The sequence below is a fragment of the Varanus komodoensis genome, unplaced genomic scaffold (genome assembly GCF_004798865.1).
Source record: "Varanus komodoensis strain SLA01 unplaced genomic scaffold, ASM479886v1 scaffold20_1, whole genome shotgun sequence".
Classification (NCBI taxonomy): domain Eukaryota; kingdom Metazoa; phylum Chordata; class Lepidosauria; order Squamata; family Varanidae; genus Varanus; species Varanus komodoensis.
This window is the reverse complement of record NW_025335587.1, coordinates 8,903,117-8,919,885: the sequence shown is the minus strand read 5'-3', so window position 1 is coordinate 8,919,885 and position 16,769 is coordinate 8,903,117.

The window sequence follows — 16,769 nt, the reverse complement described above, 5'->3', positions numbered from 1 at the left end:
ATTCCTTCAGGCTCCACACCCTAAGCCAGTCGTTTACCTTGGAGGCCCTCCTCTCCCTTCCTGGCCCAAATCCCCGGACAGGTAAGATTGACGAGAAGGCCTTCAGCTCCCTGAGTTTCTTCCCCAAGGCCTCAAAGTCCCTGGTGGTCCCAACCACACCCTGCCTGGCCACTTCGTTTGTGCCCACATGGATCACCAGGAGCGGCTGGTGACCCCCGGAGCGAACAAGATGCTCCACTCAGTCCTTCACATGCCAGATGCGTGCGCCTGGCAGGCAGCAAACCTCCCTTGTTGGGGAGGCACACTGCCGCCTCAGTGGCCCTCAGCAGGGAGTCCCCAACAACAATCACCTGCTGCCATACCTTCCCGGTGCTGGTGGGCAGCCGTGCCCTGGCCCTTGCCCCCTTGCTGCCTGTCGTCCCTAGCTGGGGGTCCTGCTGGTCCCCCATGGCCTCATCAGCCCCAGCCTCCCCAAGTGGAGAGAACCTGTTTCCCAGCTCCAGATTGGTGCCAGGAGAAGGAGGAGTCTGTGTTGGCCTCCTCCTCCTGTGGGTGACATACCTCCATGTCTCCGCAGCTGCTGCTCCCATGGTCTCTCCCTCAACCCTTTGTCCAGAGACGGGCTGCTCTGGGGGGGGGGGGCTGGAGAGCTCTCTCGGCCCTCAGGCACCTCACCTCCTCTTCTAGCAAGGTCACCAACTTGCACCGAGGGCAAGTGTATCCCTGTCTCGCCTGGGGGAGAAGGGCAAAACATGTCGCAGCTCTCACAGCGGACAGCAACACCCGTGACTCCCACCAAGGCCATCTCCTGGTCTGCCATTGGGATCCCTTCCAAGACCTTACCTTGGTCCCCTGCCTTGTTTCTCCTGCAGTTCCTCTCACCCACCCAGTTCTCCCAGACAAAAACTCACTCGCACACACACACACGAGGATAAAATAAACTTAAATTTAAATTGGAAGAAAAACAAAGCAAAGCACAGCACAAACAAAAACAAACAAACAAACAAACCTCTGTGTCTCAGGGAAGGGAGTCTCCAGACAGCCCAGGCTGCAGCCAAGGGCCGCAGACAAGGGACGACACCCTTCCTCTCTGCTGCTCCTGGCCCTCTGCTCCCCTGCCCAGCTCCTACCTTGCCTTTGCCAGTCCCCTGGCCACTCAGCACTCTCTCCCAGCCTGTGCCTCTGCTGCTCTGCTGCTCTGCCAAGAGACCAGGTACAAACACTCCAGGCTCAATCTCAAAGGAACAGGAAGCCCCATGAAGGAGATTGAGTCTCAGTAAACCAGGGAGACCCTCCCTTCCCTCTGGGCGTGGCCAGTGTTGCATCAGATACCCAGGCAGGCATAGTTGAGTGAGGGAACATCTCCCCCTTCTTCTGCCAGATCTCTGTAATACATACCAGGTCAGCCCCCTCATCCATGATTAAGACAAAATGGTTCATCACTTTCTGGCTGCATGTGGAAGCCCTTCAAGGCACAGGCAGTCCAACTACCATGGGTTTTCTCTTGTCCTCTTCTGCACTGTATATTTTTAAAATTTCATTGAATTCAGTGGGATTTAGACATTTACAGATTTTCTTTAGTTGTTTCAAGAAACTTGGGTAGGTATATACCATAGTAGGGGAAATACTTGAGGACCATCAGAGATTAACAGATTAACCACTGATTTTGTTGAAGGTATCTGTGGCAAGCTGAAAGTAGATATGTTTACTTGTGGGTAGTAGCAATAGATAGAGATCAAAATGTGTAAGTTGGATAAACATTCAGAAAGTCTTATGAATTTACAATTGTGTTGTATTTGTATTCCAGTTATCATCACATTTTAAAACTTGGCAAAAGGGCTATTAAACCTTTGTATAGTAATTTATAATTCACATTTATAATTTAGTAAATCATGGCTTGTAATCAATGAATATGAATAGGATAATTTGCAAGTCATATGCTATGAGATTGCGGTTCATATTTGTTTGTGTGTTTAAATATTTAAACTAAAGTCATGATCCTATGAACTGCCGAGCTGGCAAATGCATGTTTACAATGGGGTGGAACAGCTGGTGACCCCATACAAGGTTCTGAACCAATACAGGTCATCATGTACAAACATAAATCACCAGTATTATAAAAATGGGTGTGCAGCATGATCATGCAACACACAGAACAAAGGCTTTTGGCTTGCATTGTCAATAGCATGTGGCAGTGCATCACTTCTTCATTCTAGTAGGGGGTTTGCCAGTTGGATACTCCAGGGCACTGCTGCCAGTATGGTGGGGAGAAAAAGAACGAAACCAATAGGGTCAGGAAGAAGTATAAAATTAGAGGGTGGAGGAGCTAATCCAGAGTGCAGTGGCAGAGCACATGCTGTGCATGCAGATTCATAGTGCTACAGCTTCAGTCTTAGGCACCTTGTTTAAAAAGGTGCCTCATCTAAAAAGCAGAAGGGAAAGACCTTGGAGTCAGAGCAGACAATGCAGGGCTAAGTTTGACTTTGCATTAGGAGGCTTCCTATGTATTAATCCAAGATAGGCGCAGTGTTAGACCCAGTTCTCCCTATGCAGCAGTCTAACAGCATCATGGGCAACAGAGAACTAGCTGCATTGATGCTGCATTATGCATTTATATTTGGAAGCAAGCCACTACAGCAATTATACTAACCTAACTGTGAAGATTAAAGAAGGGAAGTCATGAGTGTACATAAATTGGATAGGAGATGGGAGACTCCATTGGAGTGAATAGCTGAAAACCAGATATTAAAACAAGCTTTTTTACATAGATCTGCTCTGAAGGAAAAATCTAACCCAGAAACAGAAAGTTATGGAGCTTGCTAAATGATTAGACTCATGCCACTGGGCTTGGTGAGGGTTGTTGATGGATCTTAGGCATCAAGTCATTCTCCCCCTTCCACGCAAAGTTGTCTCAATGTGAGAGTCATTTGATATTTCATGACTGAGACAACTTTGCAAGGACCAGAGCATTAAACTGCCAGCTTCACCTTAATGTGTAGCCTTTGAGTAAATACAGGTCCTTTTCTGCACAAAAGGACAAAAATGGCTCAGTAGAGACTCCATGCCAGCTGGCATGCTACACTATGAGTTTCCCTCAACTTTGCAAAATGTCCTGTCCAGAGAATTTGGAAAGCACATTGATGGGGCAAGAAGACAAGGTCAGAGCTGATAGCTATAGGTGTGGGTTGCTTTATTGTAGTTGTGGGATAGCAAGATATGGAATTATAGAAGCAGAGAAACCTATCTACAAAAACCCAGTATTACTGACTTTGGCTGTATTGATTTAAAAATAAATTGCTGGAGCCTTCAGGTATTGATGGGGTGAGTGTAAGGAAGAGAATATCTTAGTTGAGGTCTTTGTTGCAGTTCCTGGGTCCATATGCTCTCAGTCACAGAAAACGGTACTTCTCGTGTTCCAGAATGTAGTAGCTAGACTCTGTTGATCATCAGAGAATCCACATGCTAGCATTTATTCTACCCTAGGAGAAGCAATGCTGCTGCAAGGATATTATGCTCCCATATTTTTATTGGTCCCACTTAGGATGGCTAGGTGCCTTACTTTTCAGAGTACAATCCTTTATTTGAAGGGATCTGTTATGTTATTAGTCGCCTGGTCCTACTCTGGTTTAAAGTTTAAGAACCTCAAGAAGGGAATGTTATGAACCTGAACATTGCCTAGCTGGACAGCAAGTGGCTGAGCAGGCACCCAAGGTTCCTGGTTAATGTCTTGTGTTTCTGTTTAATTATAGTCATTATTTCTGAATTTGTGGTTGTACCTATATATAACACTATATGTAAATTCTATGCAGATTAATAATACTTTGTTCTCTTTTGAGCTTTTCCTTTTTTTTCTCTTTTTTTGCTGGGTATGTGGTGAGCCTCGCCCCAGCAATCCAACAAATTATTGGCCCATATTCAATCTGGTGTTGGAGCATAGGCTTTTAGCTCCAGGTATTCCTGGAGAAAACTGCTTCTCTGGATTGGTTCAACTTCTCAGTATGTGGGACGGAAACTGTCCTGATCATTCTGATGGAAGATGTACACTGGCAGATGGACAGGAGAAGTGTGAACCCTTTTGATTTTCCTGGATCACCTCATGATTGTATCTCAAACTTAGTAACATTACTGGCAGTCTTACAGGAATGAGACTACAAAGTATTGTGTTCAGTGGTTCCAGCTCTTTCTGACAGATGAAGGACCTAGACGGTAGTGATGGGAGACTGCTCTTCTATCACATGACCATTGGCATGACTGGAGTCACTTCAGCGTCCACCTGATAATTTCAGTTGCCTTTTCCCCACAGTTTCTAGTTCCATAGTGTTATTTTATATTCACTGAAGCCTCTTTCATGATGCTGCTCTTTCTACATTTCCTGGATCCCAGTGGAAGGTGTACCCTTGACTTTCCTGCTCTCAAAGTGAAGGAGAACTGCTTAGACATAGTAAAATGTAGCATTGTTGTTGTTGTTGTTTTCCATATCCAGTATTTTGTTCCCTGCAGATTTGATTAAAAGCCCTTGCAGAGTGCTTATGACAACAAAATATCTTCCTTTTCTAGACTTCTTGTTCTGTACTGATGAAGCTACAAACATTCTCTACCCAATACAGCATATGGTTATTGTTTCCTATAAAGACACGGAAACCCACTAGTCCATAGCATGTGGCAAAAATGAATCTAATGTGTAATATCAGAACAGTGCTTAATTTTATTTAACATTTAAAAAATGTATTGATGTACTTTGCAAAGTTGTTCTGCCTTCTCTACTTCTTCCAAAGTCCAATGTGTGGTTTCAGCGGCTTCTGCTGTAATAGGCTGAAATGCATTGCATGTGATATTATTTAGTTTGGGAATCTGGTTTCAATTTGGGTTGTATTTTTGCAGTGGTACTTGTTATTCACAAAACAATGACACGTTGTTGTAAGCATGCCATCTTTCCCATTGTTTATATGCAAGTGCTGAGACAACAATGATTTATTTATGTTTTAATTAAAATTTGGTGAATAGACCAGTGATTTTTTTAAGCATGCCATTTCTAATTTGTGGCCTTGAAGGGAAAAAATCAATAACCTTATACCATTTATATTTTTATAGTTACCTCAGGCATTTGTAATGCAGACCTACCATTCACCTGCATTTTAACTTGGTGAACAGCTACCCACTCTGTATAAATCTGAAAAGGGAAAAAGAGGGTCTGCATTCCTGAGCCACTTCCATTGAGTTTGGGGGGGGGGGGAGAGAGAGAGAGCACCTCCCCTTTTCTTGTCAAGGTGCATGAGTAAAATTAATATAGCAAGTAAATTGATGTACTGTAAGTTTTGCAACACCTGACTGAATCTTTAACAGATGCTTAGTATTTTAATAATTTAAGCTCACTGATTCCCACCCACCTCCTTCCTTTGACATAGAGAATGCTGATCTGAAAATGAAACCCACTGGGTCTCTCTCTCTCTCTCTCTCTCTCTCTCTCTCTGAATGCAAAATAGTAAGATTTTATATAAAAAGAATGTGTTTCATTCAGCATAAGCTCATAAATTAGGAGTAAAATAGGTAGTGTCAATATATTTAATTGTATACATAGCTAAGTAATCACTTCATAAAGGTACCCATAAAAAAACCAAGATGAGACTATGAAATGGAAATGAATGTTGCAGTATTTGCCAGAGCAAGCTAAGATCCAATACACTGGCAGGGCAGGAATGCTTGGCTATGAAGGTTGCAATTTAGAGCTGTTGAGAATTATTTTTACTTACTCTTGCAGAAGCCTGAGTCTGATAAATTAAAAAGGCATATGTATATGCTAGGAAAACTGGATGTTCCTTGAAGAAGGCTTAGCAGGACTGGAAAGCTTGTTTGGCATTTGAACAAAATGCCTTTGTTGTACCAATTGTACAAGGATATTTTATACAATTTCTCAAAGGAATTAAATTGAATTCCTGCTGGACAAAACTCATCCTTGGAAGTGTCCTGAGGTATGTGCAGAGTGTCTTTCCCTCACCACTAACTGCAGCCACTTCCCATCTGTGATTATTATAAAAGAGGGCAGAAGGATTAGACTTGCTGGGTGAGGCAAGTGGTGGCCCTCCAGCTGTTCTGGCCTACCGCTCAGCAAAGCCAGTCTTTGAGAACACTGTGAGTTCTAGGCTGCAAGACTCCCACTCCTAGAGCAGAAGACCTATAGACCTAATGCCAAGGTAAGCTATAACCCAGAGACAACCCCTGGTGCATAGCCAATAGCATCCTTCCCCCAATCAATGTAATAGTGCCAAGATGTTTTGGCACAGGAGGCAAAAAAAAGCTCACAGGCACTTCTCCCCCATTGTGGCAGTAAAAATACTACAAGCACACAGTTTGCTGGACCTTTCCTAACAGCCAAATCTGCCCACTCAGGTGGTTGCCTCACTCTATGCCACCAGTCATACACAGCATGTTCCTGCTCTGCACCCCCCCTCCCCAAGAGCAGCTTAGTGCAGGAGATGAGGTACAGGTGAACCAGCTTTGCCTGGCTCCATCCCACCTCTGGCCTTTGCTCTGATCTGAGCTCTTGAGCTGCCTTTGGCTTCTTCCAGCCAACAGTGTAAGTTGTCAAGGAAGGAGAAACCACATCATCACATGCAACAACAACAACAACAACAACAATCCACCCAAGCTTTGGTTAGGTGAGTGAGCTATGCCTTTTGGGGAACTTCCTGTCCTTGTTTCCTAATCCCCCAACTGAGTTCCTTCACTATACAAAATGTTAGGGTATTTTCAATTATTTCATACAGAAATGGAGACGAGGAGAATTAGGTAAGCTGTCTTGGGTTTATCACAAGAAGGAAGAAAAGCAGGATGTAGATGAAAAATCTGTCCCTTGGTGACTCTGCACGTTGTGAAGAAATTGGATAACCCTGACCTGTGCAACTGAAATGAAAAATTACACTTCAACATTATAATGAAGAGTAGGCAAAAAAGCCCTGGTGATCAAGGTCAGTTTGGGCCAAAATGTATCTGGTTATGTGCTTTTTGGCTAACAGATACAATTTTGCAAGTATATTTGCACATATTTGAGTATTAGTTTCTCTAATGGCCACATTTTGTATGCTTTTTCTAATTGGAAAATTTCATTGCAAAATTTGGAAAAGTGCACAATTCAAAGGGTAGCAGAATTTCTATTCTCATGATCTGAAAGGACAAAATTACTAAATTCTCATTAAAATGTGAATTAAACATTTTCCATTTATTCCTAGAGATTACTAGTCCCCTACCCACAACTAAAGTTCTCAGAATTTCATTGGGGTAGGGAGGGGTGGGGAGAAAGACGGAACTATACATTCAGAAGAGTTGGTGTTCCCATGCCAGTAGGTCTCCTTATCCATTTCAGCTTTTAACTGGAGCTTTAAAGGAGTTATCCATAAAGCTCTGTTTCGGGTATGGCATTCAATAACAGGGATAGATTCTAGAAACTCAGAATATAAGCTGAAATGGATAAGAAGCCCCACTGAGATAGAAATCACAAGCTTACCCTGTTTAAATTGAAACCTATAGTTCAGATATGCCTGGAGCTATGCAGGAATTCAAAGTAAATCTGAATATTCAGGAAACCCACATAACTCCGGTGCAGCTGATGGAGACCAGCGAAGTGCATTCTTCAGGTAGAATGGTCATGACCTTCAAGAGTGAGGGCTTCAACATTTGTGTGCCACTTCTTCTTTGTTAAGTCCTTTGTAGTTGTTTATTTTCCACACGTGCACACAATTTGCTAACTGAAGAAGTGTGTTGCATGCATCCCAAACCTCAATTTGTATTGCATAAAGTTTCTTCAGATGATTTATAACTCTGTCATAATCACAATCCTACATTGAGAGGGAGGGAAGGAGGTAGTTGAGCATTCTATTTTTATAGAGAGTACAGGATGAGATAGGATTCTCTGATAATCACTCCTTCTCTAAAATATAGCAGTTGGAATAAGTATTTAAAATGATTTTGTGTAAAAATCTAACAGAGTTACGCATATACATTATTAAATGTACAAAGTTGAGATCCAGTCGGGATGCCTAGAAGCCTCTGAATTTGGAAGGCTACAGGTATCTGATGGAATGTAGGATGTAAGCCACCATTCTGCCCTGCAAAGCAGCTTCAAGGCCAATTTAGGCCATCAAGCTGTGGCACTTTGGATCAGGAGGAAAGGAGACTCAGGATACAAGCTGATCCCGGGCTCTCCCCTGAGTCTCCCTGCCCCCGAAAACACTTTACACAGTCCCCAAGGTTGCTTTTATGATGTCAGGGATACACCTGGTGTATATCAACAAAATCTTATATAACCAACCATCAAATCATGCCAGGAGACCTTGCTTTTCTAACCCTGACCTTACCTTGGTGCACACCCCCAACCCTTATATTGGTGTAAAATTCCATCTAACAGAGGGCGGTTTTGAAAAAGCCTTCCTTGAGTAGCTTTTTCCGTGCAGCTCATCCTTTCTGCCCATTCTAAACACATGCCAACCATCACAATCATGCCAGGACACCTCGTTTTTGTAACCCTAACCCTACCATGGTGCACACCCCTAACCTTAATAAAGGGCTCAAGTTCCGTTGAAAATAATGTGATTATGAAAAAGCCTTGAGTAGCTTTTTCTGCACTGCTTATCCTTTCTGCCCATTCTAAACACACCCCAACCATCAAAATCACACTGGGGCACCTCATTTTCAGAACACTAACACTACCCTGGTGCACACCCCTAACCCTAATATATTGGCAAAGTTCCATTGAAAATAATGAGATTTTGAAAAAGCCGTCCTTGAGTAGCTTTTTCCTGCAGCTCATCCTATCTGCCCATTCTAAACACATTCCAACCATCAAAATCATGCTGGCACACCTCATTTTTGGAACCTTAACCCTATCCTGACGCACATCCCTAACCCTAATATAGGGGCCAAGTTCCATTGAAAATAATGTGATTTTGAAAAAGTCTTCCTGGAGTAGCATTTTCTCCACAGCTCATCATTTCTGCATCTTCTAAACACATTACAACCATCAATAGCATGCTGGGACACCTCATTTTTGTTACCCTAAACCTACCCTGGTGCACACCCCTATCCCTAATAAAAGGGCACGGTTCCTTTGAAAATAATATGATTTTGAAAAAGCCTTCCTTGAATGGCTTTTTCCACCCAGCTCATCCTTTCTGCCCATTCCAAACACATCCCAACCATCACAATCATGCCAGGACACCTCTTTTTTGTAACCCTAACCCTACCCTGGTACACACCCCGAACCCTAATATAGGGGTCAAGTTCCATTGAAAATAATGTGATTTAAAAAAAGCCGTCCTTTAGTAGCTTTTCCCCGCAGCTCATCCTATTTGCCCATTCTAAACACATGCCAACCATCAAAATCACGCTGGGACACTTCGTTTGCAGAACCCTAACCCAACCCTGGGGCATACCCCTAACCTTAATATAGGAGTCAATTTTCTTTGAAAATAATGTGATTTTGAAAAAGCCTTTCCTGAGTAGCTTTTTCTGCTCTGCTCATCCTTTCTGCCCATTCTAAACACATTCCAACCATCACAATCATGCCAGGACACCTCGTTTTCGGAACCCTAACCCTACCCTGACGCACACCCATATCCCTAATAAAGGGGCACGGTTCCTTTGAAAATAATATGATTTTGAAAAAGCCTTCCTTGAGTAGCTGCTAATCATGAGGCACTTTATCAAAGGTCTTGCTGAAATCCAGGTATACCACATCCACTGTATCCCCTCCATCTAGCCATCTTGAAACCTTGTCATAGAATTCCACAAGGTTTGTCTGGCAGGACCTGTTTTTGCGGAAGCCGTGTTGTGTGGCTGTCAGCCTCCCTTCCCTATCTAGCATCACTAGATCTCTCTCTATTATGGGCCTTTCCATTGTTTTTCCTACAATGGATGTAAGGCTAACAGGTCTATAATTCCCCATGTCCCTTCTACTATCTTTTTTGACTTCATCTACCAGATGCATTGCTCTCCTTCTAAACCTCCACCTCCTGGTCCCTTCCATCAAAGAAGTTCTTGTTATGACCTAGGAGTTCAAGTATGATCTCAATATGAACTCTGAGTCTGAGGAAGCAGAGGTACAAATGGAGATGGAACCAAGCCAAGCACTGCAGCTGAAGCACAGACTTTTGAGCCCAAGATGTCAGAGATTTGTCAGCTGAGATAACAAACCATGTTGAGCAATTCACAGTCCAACAACAAACCAGGGGGTTCTCTCCATGAGTTGTTGTGGTTAACAAGCAATAACTTGTCCATACACTTTGGTTCTGTTAGCACAATATGCCATATTTCAGCAACAACCCATACTCAGCCCTTGAGTGTGGATCACCATTTTGTCTGAACCCAGTAAGTGTGTGGCATGGACCTGTGGGGAGATGATGGCATGTGGGGCTCTAGATCAGAAGCTCTCTCTTTATGGGTGTTCAGTTTGCAAGGGAGGGGTGGACTGTGAAGGGGTGCTTTCATTGTCCAGGCATAAAAAACGTTGGTTTGATCTCAGTAATATTGGGCCAGGCATACAAATGCTTAAAGACACAATTCATATGAGAAAAGTGGGGAAATTTCCAGCCGACACTGGCTACTCAGAAGCAACCATCTCACTGTCACTTCCCCCACATGGCTGCATTCATATGAGTGTTCCACAACAAAGAATTTCAGACATCTGGACCAATCCTTAGCTTCTGAAGCAAGGCTCACCAGCAAGAACATTCTGTTCTTGTGTATTTTATAGAGAAGCTAAGTTCTACTAGAAACAGAATTCTTATATAACAAATGAAGTGGCATCCATACACCATTCACAGCTAGCTGTGCTTTGTAATAACTTCTAAAGGACTTCAGAAAGTGAGAGATCAGCTGGTGATGGAGGCCAAGTTGGCAGAGGTTTGAGCACATCAACCCCTGTTGTATAGCCCATAAACATATATTTCCCTTCATTTCCTGAAGCATGAGAACACACTGGTTGATGAATATGGAGATAGGCATGCTGTTAGTAACATAATTGGTGCCTTGAGTCTCTGACAGGCACTTTAAATAAATTATAACAAATAACTGAACATCAAACTGTACTGTGTATTGCAATGCAAGGTAGGAGCTGTGCTCCACATTTTTTTTTTTCCTAGTGCGTCATGGCTCAGAAAGAAACTCCCGATATCTTATGTAAATGTGTATTAATTAAAGCACTTTAGCAATGCAGAATATTGACCTAATAGGCTGTAATGGCTCTGTTGGGCCATTACTATCTATCACTGCAATATACATTTACCCAGTTATTTTTCTGGAATATGCATTATTGGCCTGATGGAGCTTAACAGTTTCTTCATAGCTGTTCCTGCCTATTGTGCAGATCTTTCTTGTTTCCCGGATCACTGACAAAACTGATTGAAATAACTTTGATTTGACATGGCCATTTTATTTTCTCAAGGGCAGACTTTCAGTACTGCCCTCTGCTGCTGCTGCTTTTTCTTTTTCTTCTTCTTTTTTTTGTTTGCGGGGCGGCGGGGGGGGGGGGAGTGATGGTCTTAATACAGCAACTATTATGCACACAGAGTATTATCTTAGGTCAAAATACAACAGATAAGTTCCATCAGTGGAATTGGGATGTGACAAACCCCCACATTTTGGTGCAGATCAACGGCTCCATCTAGAGCATTTGGCATTCAGCATCTTTGTAGAGATCTCTTGGCTAGCCAAGTATCCTTGGTTTTCTTTTCAATAACTTTCCCAATTTATTTATTTATTTAAGGGCAAGTGGTCTAAGCTCTTTGGTAATGGATATTTGGGACCATTAAGAAGGTGGGATCAGATGCTAAATATGGTTTGATTGGCTTCCTAATCTGCTGGCATCATAGGGGGAAGCTTCTCTTGCCATTGATACAAACTACAAAATGTCTCCATAAAAGGGTCAACTTTCACTCCCTTAAATCCTCGTAAATTTAAGGGAGGATTTATTATCCCTTAATAATTTATCTGCATAAATACACCACCCAGGAGTTGGCTGGAGCCAGAGGTCAGCTTAGATGGCCCAGGGGCCCCTTTTGGGCTTGCTTTGTTTCTATGGGTTCAAAAACTAAATTCAATAAATACATAAATAAAATATGTAAGGCAGCACCTTAGGTCCTTTGTCTTATTGGACTCATACAACCAAGTAAGCAAAGATGCTCTGTAAGGATGTAACTCAGTGAGCAGTCCTATGGCAGCTAGAGGCTCTCTAGATGGTCATAGGAAAATCTGATTTCCAATATGCACTCTGTACTCAGAACACACTGACTGACCATTGCAGACAGCAAGCAGGAAAGAAGTGAGGCTCCACTGGGATATGAAGAATGCCTGTACTTCCTCAGCCCCTCTTCCTCATGAGCAGTGGCAAAACAGTTTGGATGTCACAATCAGCTGTCTGCGTGTTTGGGAAGGTAAGGGAAATACAGGGGCAATACTTGCTTTTCCTGCCTTCCACTGGAAGCTCATAATCTTTGAGTTTGGAAGGTTATGGGCAGCTACATTAGATGGCATTTGTAAGGCACAGTCCTGTGCATGTTTTGACATTAAAAAGTCCTTTAACTCTCAGCATTCCTCTGAGAAATGCTGGGAGTTGTAGGACATCTTCTTCTGTCTACATAGGTATTGGACAGTGCATTTAGAACACTTTTCCTAGAAGGAAAACATTCTAATACCTCAAATTCTTCTCAAGGAAGTAAACGTAACTAGCTGTTAGACTGACATTCACATGTCATTTGAAAGATTGTTATGTGTGATTTTTCCCTTCCTTCTTCTCTCCAAATGCACTTAACTTCTTTTCTCCAAATATACTGCACACATGCACTCACACAGCTTCATTGGTTCAAAAAGTTATCTCTCTGGAATTTCTGCTAGAGCTTCTGCATATGTTAACAGTGCATGAACCCTTCTGCCATAATGATAATTCATAAGATCCTTTCAGATTTGTCATCCTCTCTGCTTTGGAAAAATATTCCAAAATCAAAATTCCTTCTAATTTACTTCATAGAGCTGGGCTGGACAGGGAGATTGTCCCTAAAGCATAGAAGATCACCCTCATCTGCCCCTGGAGAAGCCTTGGCATGCCAGGAGGTTAAGCCTGACTAAATGTCATCCACTCCAGCTATTGGAGAAGCAAGCTATCATAACTCTCTTTTAGAGAGCCCTCATACTAAAAGGCATTCCACGACTGAGGAAGTTCTTGCTATCATGGCCCATCACAGCAGGTCACCTGAGCAATGTTGGGAATGCTTGTTTATAGACCAAATAAGCTCAGTGCTAGTCATATGTGTGGGATTCATTAGCACAATTATCTTTTTAGAGGAGACATCAGTGCTGAGTTTAGAGAGAGGGAGTCTTGGATTTAGTATGGGGACCTTAAGTCTACTGGAGCTTGTGTAAATTACTGTGAGCCTTATTTACTTCATACAATTAATAGAATAGTATGAAGTTTAAATAAGTGACAAATCAATATTCATCTCACATTTTAATAAACTTCTGGATTGGTATAGCCTGATCCACAAACCAATCACATTTAGAGATTTTGCTTCCTTCTTGCTAAAATCATTCAGTATAATGTAAACCATCACACCTTTCAGGCCTTCATCTCTGATACTCATTCAATGAACTTGTCAACATTTGGACAAAAATCAGAAATACTAAATCAAATGTGCTTGTTTCTGGACACTCACCCCCCCACCCCACCAACAAATAAAAAGTTGGATTTGACATTGTCCCTGGGTATATTTGGAAACACTTCACACAAACTCTCCTGTCATTATATCAATTCTCTTTACAGTGTAGCTTCCCCATCTCATGAAGAGACTACAGAAGCTGAGACAGAATATTCAAGACCAGAGTATCCAACAACCAGAAGAACCAAATCCTACCTCCTCTCCAGGCCTGCTTTGTTGCCTATATAAGGCAGATGGGGAGAGGTATATGAAAAGACAGGCATGGATCTGAGGAGGCACAGGGTTTCAAAACTGAACTGGGTGGTGTTGCTGCTACTTTTGAAATAGGTTTGCAAAGCTTGAAATAAATTGGTGTCAAATATGCTGATAGATGTGGGGTTTAAAGATCCCAGATTAGTACAGCATGTGAAACTGATAATTGAACAGATGATTTACATATCTTTCTTGATGACAGAAAACTAAAGCATAATCCATACACGAACTCAACATACAATTGGGGTTAAGCCAATTGACTCCCAATTATTTCCATGAGATTAAATTGACTGAATGAGTTTATGGATTTGGGGCAGTTAATTGGTATCTGAAGTAACAAAGTTCATAAAGGTAATTAATATGATTCAAGTTTTCACTGAAGCAGATGAATGCCCTGATTCACTTAATTAATTTCAAATGGGCAAGTCATCGCAATAGTTTAGTCCAAACTGTGATTTTCCCCTTTCAATTTCTGCCTTGTTTCTAGAAGTTTACCATGTATGCACCAATGATCTGTCTCATTCCCTTCATTTTAGATTTTGAGTTTATTCTGGCTGTGATCCAGCTTAGCACTTAAGCAAGTGATTACATTTAAGCACATGAGCAGCTGCAATGGTTTCAATGGGTTATTCACAGCCTTTAAATGTTAATCAAGTCTGTAGGAATCTGGTTGAACCAGAGACTCAAGGTCTGCCTCAAGGCCTAAGTAAAGTGCATAGGAGTGATAGATACCAAGTTTCCTTCTATTTAAGATTATATATAGAACTGCTTGGGGATATAGATGTACTTTTTATTCTGACTATTTATGAAGTTTGTAGTTTAGGTGATTTGAAATGAATCTCCTTCTGTTGTAATAAAAGAACATGTGCATTGTTGATTATATATAAGAATCAGCCACTTAAGGTAATGCTATACCATCAGCTCAGCCCCATTCTGTACCATAGGGGACTCATATTTCAATGAGAGACACTGCTAGCATCTTAAACCTGAGTGCAGTTTTAGTGGTTTTGTTGTATCAGACTAAAGTTTTTATACAGCCAATGGGATTCCATCAAGCTGGACTTTGTCATTCATACAAAGTGAGTTTAGCACACTTTTCAGGACTGAAAGTTCCCTTATTAGCTAGAAGCAAGAATATTAACTGTGCAAGGATGTAAAAGCAGGTTGCTTACCTGTAACTGATGTTCTTCGAGTGGCCATCTGTGCAGTCACACGTATGGGTTCTGCGCCTGCGCAGTGCCTTTGGCCGGAAGATTAACAGCTAACGGTTTTTTTGGCGGGGACTCTGCTCCCCCTCCCCCCTAGCAGTATATAAGGAGCAGAGTGACCGCCATTTTCAGTCTTTGAAAGACCGACGTTCGGTTCCCTATAACATTGCACATTAGTACAAGAAGGGTAAAAATAGCGGTACGAGCTATAGGAGAGATTATAATATTTAAGTAAAAATAATTGAACCACCCATGACACCAAGAGGGGTTGGAGGGTGGGTTGTGTGACTGCACAGATGGCCACTCGAAGAACATCAGTTACAGGTAAGCAACCTGCTTTTCTTCGTCGTGGCCTCTGTGCATCACACATATGGGTAGAATAACAAGCTTACCCCAACCGGAGGAGGGAGGTGTCATTATCGAAGGACAGACGAAAGTACAGCTCTGCCAAAACAGCAATCCTGTCTGGCACGGACATCTAGCTGATAGTGTTTGTCAAAGGTGCACGGGGTAGCCCAAATGGCCGCCTTGCACACGTCCTCTATCGGAACTCCCAATGCAAAGGCTGAAGAGGCAGCGACAGCTCTTGTGGAGTGGCCTGTTGGAGTAGACGGTAAATCCAACTTGGCGAGCTGATAAGCTAGGACAATTGTATTAACTATCCATTTCGAAAGGCGCTGAGAGGTAACTGGAGAACCCCTGTCGCGCTCCGAATACTTCACAAAGAGTCTATTTGAATGCCGAAAGGATTCAGTCCTGGATCTATAAAAGGCTAAGCAGCGGCGGATGTCCAGCATATGTAAAGATCTTTCTATTGGATTCGATGGGACCGGAAAAAACGCCGGTAACACAATTTCCTGTTGCATATGGAAAGAGGTAGCAACCTTCGGCAGGAAAGACGGATCCATGCGAAGAACCACCTTTTCCTTGTGAAAATTTAGAAAAGGGGGATCCACTCGAAGAGCGCATAGTTCAGAGGATCTACGTGCTGAAGTCACTGCCACGAGGAAGGCTGTCTTCCAAGAAACGAGGCGTAAATCAATTGTCGCCATGGGCTCAAATGGTGATCGAGTTAATGCATGTAGAACCACCGAGAGACTCCATATAGGCATTAGGGATTTTACAGTGGGATTCAGATTATTTGAGCCTCTCAAAAATCTTTTTATTAGAGGTTGAGTAAAAAGGGAGAAACCATGTATAGCTCCTCTGTAGTGGGAGAGCGCTGCTATGTAAACCTTTATAGATGAAGGTTTAAGTCCAGACTGATGCAGTTCAAAAAGGAACTGAAGTATCTGTGAGATGGAGGCTGAGGAGGCTGGAAAAGAGTGTACATTGGCGAAGTTAGAAAATCTTTTCCATTTTGCTGCGTACGACTTCCTGGTAGATGGTCGTAGAGCAGATTCAAGAATATACTGCAGATCCGGGTGCAGGCTCTGCTGGGCATGCGTAGTCGGAATAGTAGGCGGTGCCGATACCGATGCATCGCCCCGGGTCACCGTATCCGCCATGCGGTCAGTTTCAGGGATTGCAAGTCTGGGTGACGAACTGTGCCTTCCTTCTGGGTGATTAGATACGGGAGAAGAGGGAGTTGAAGAAAATCCTCCCTGGA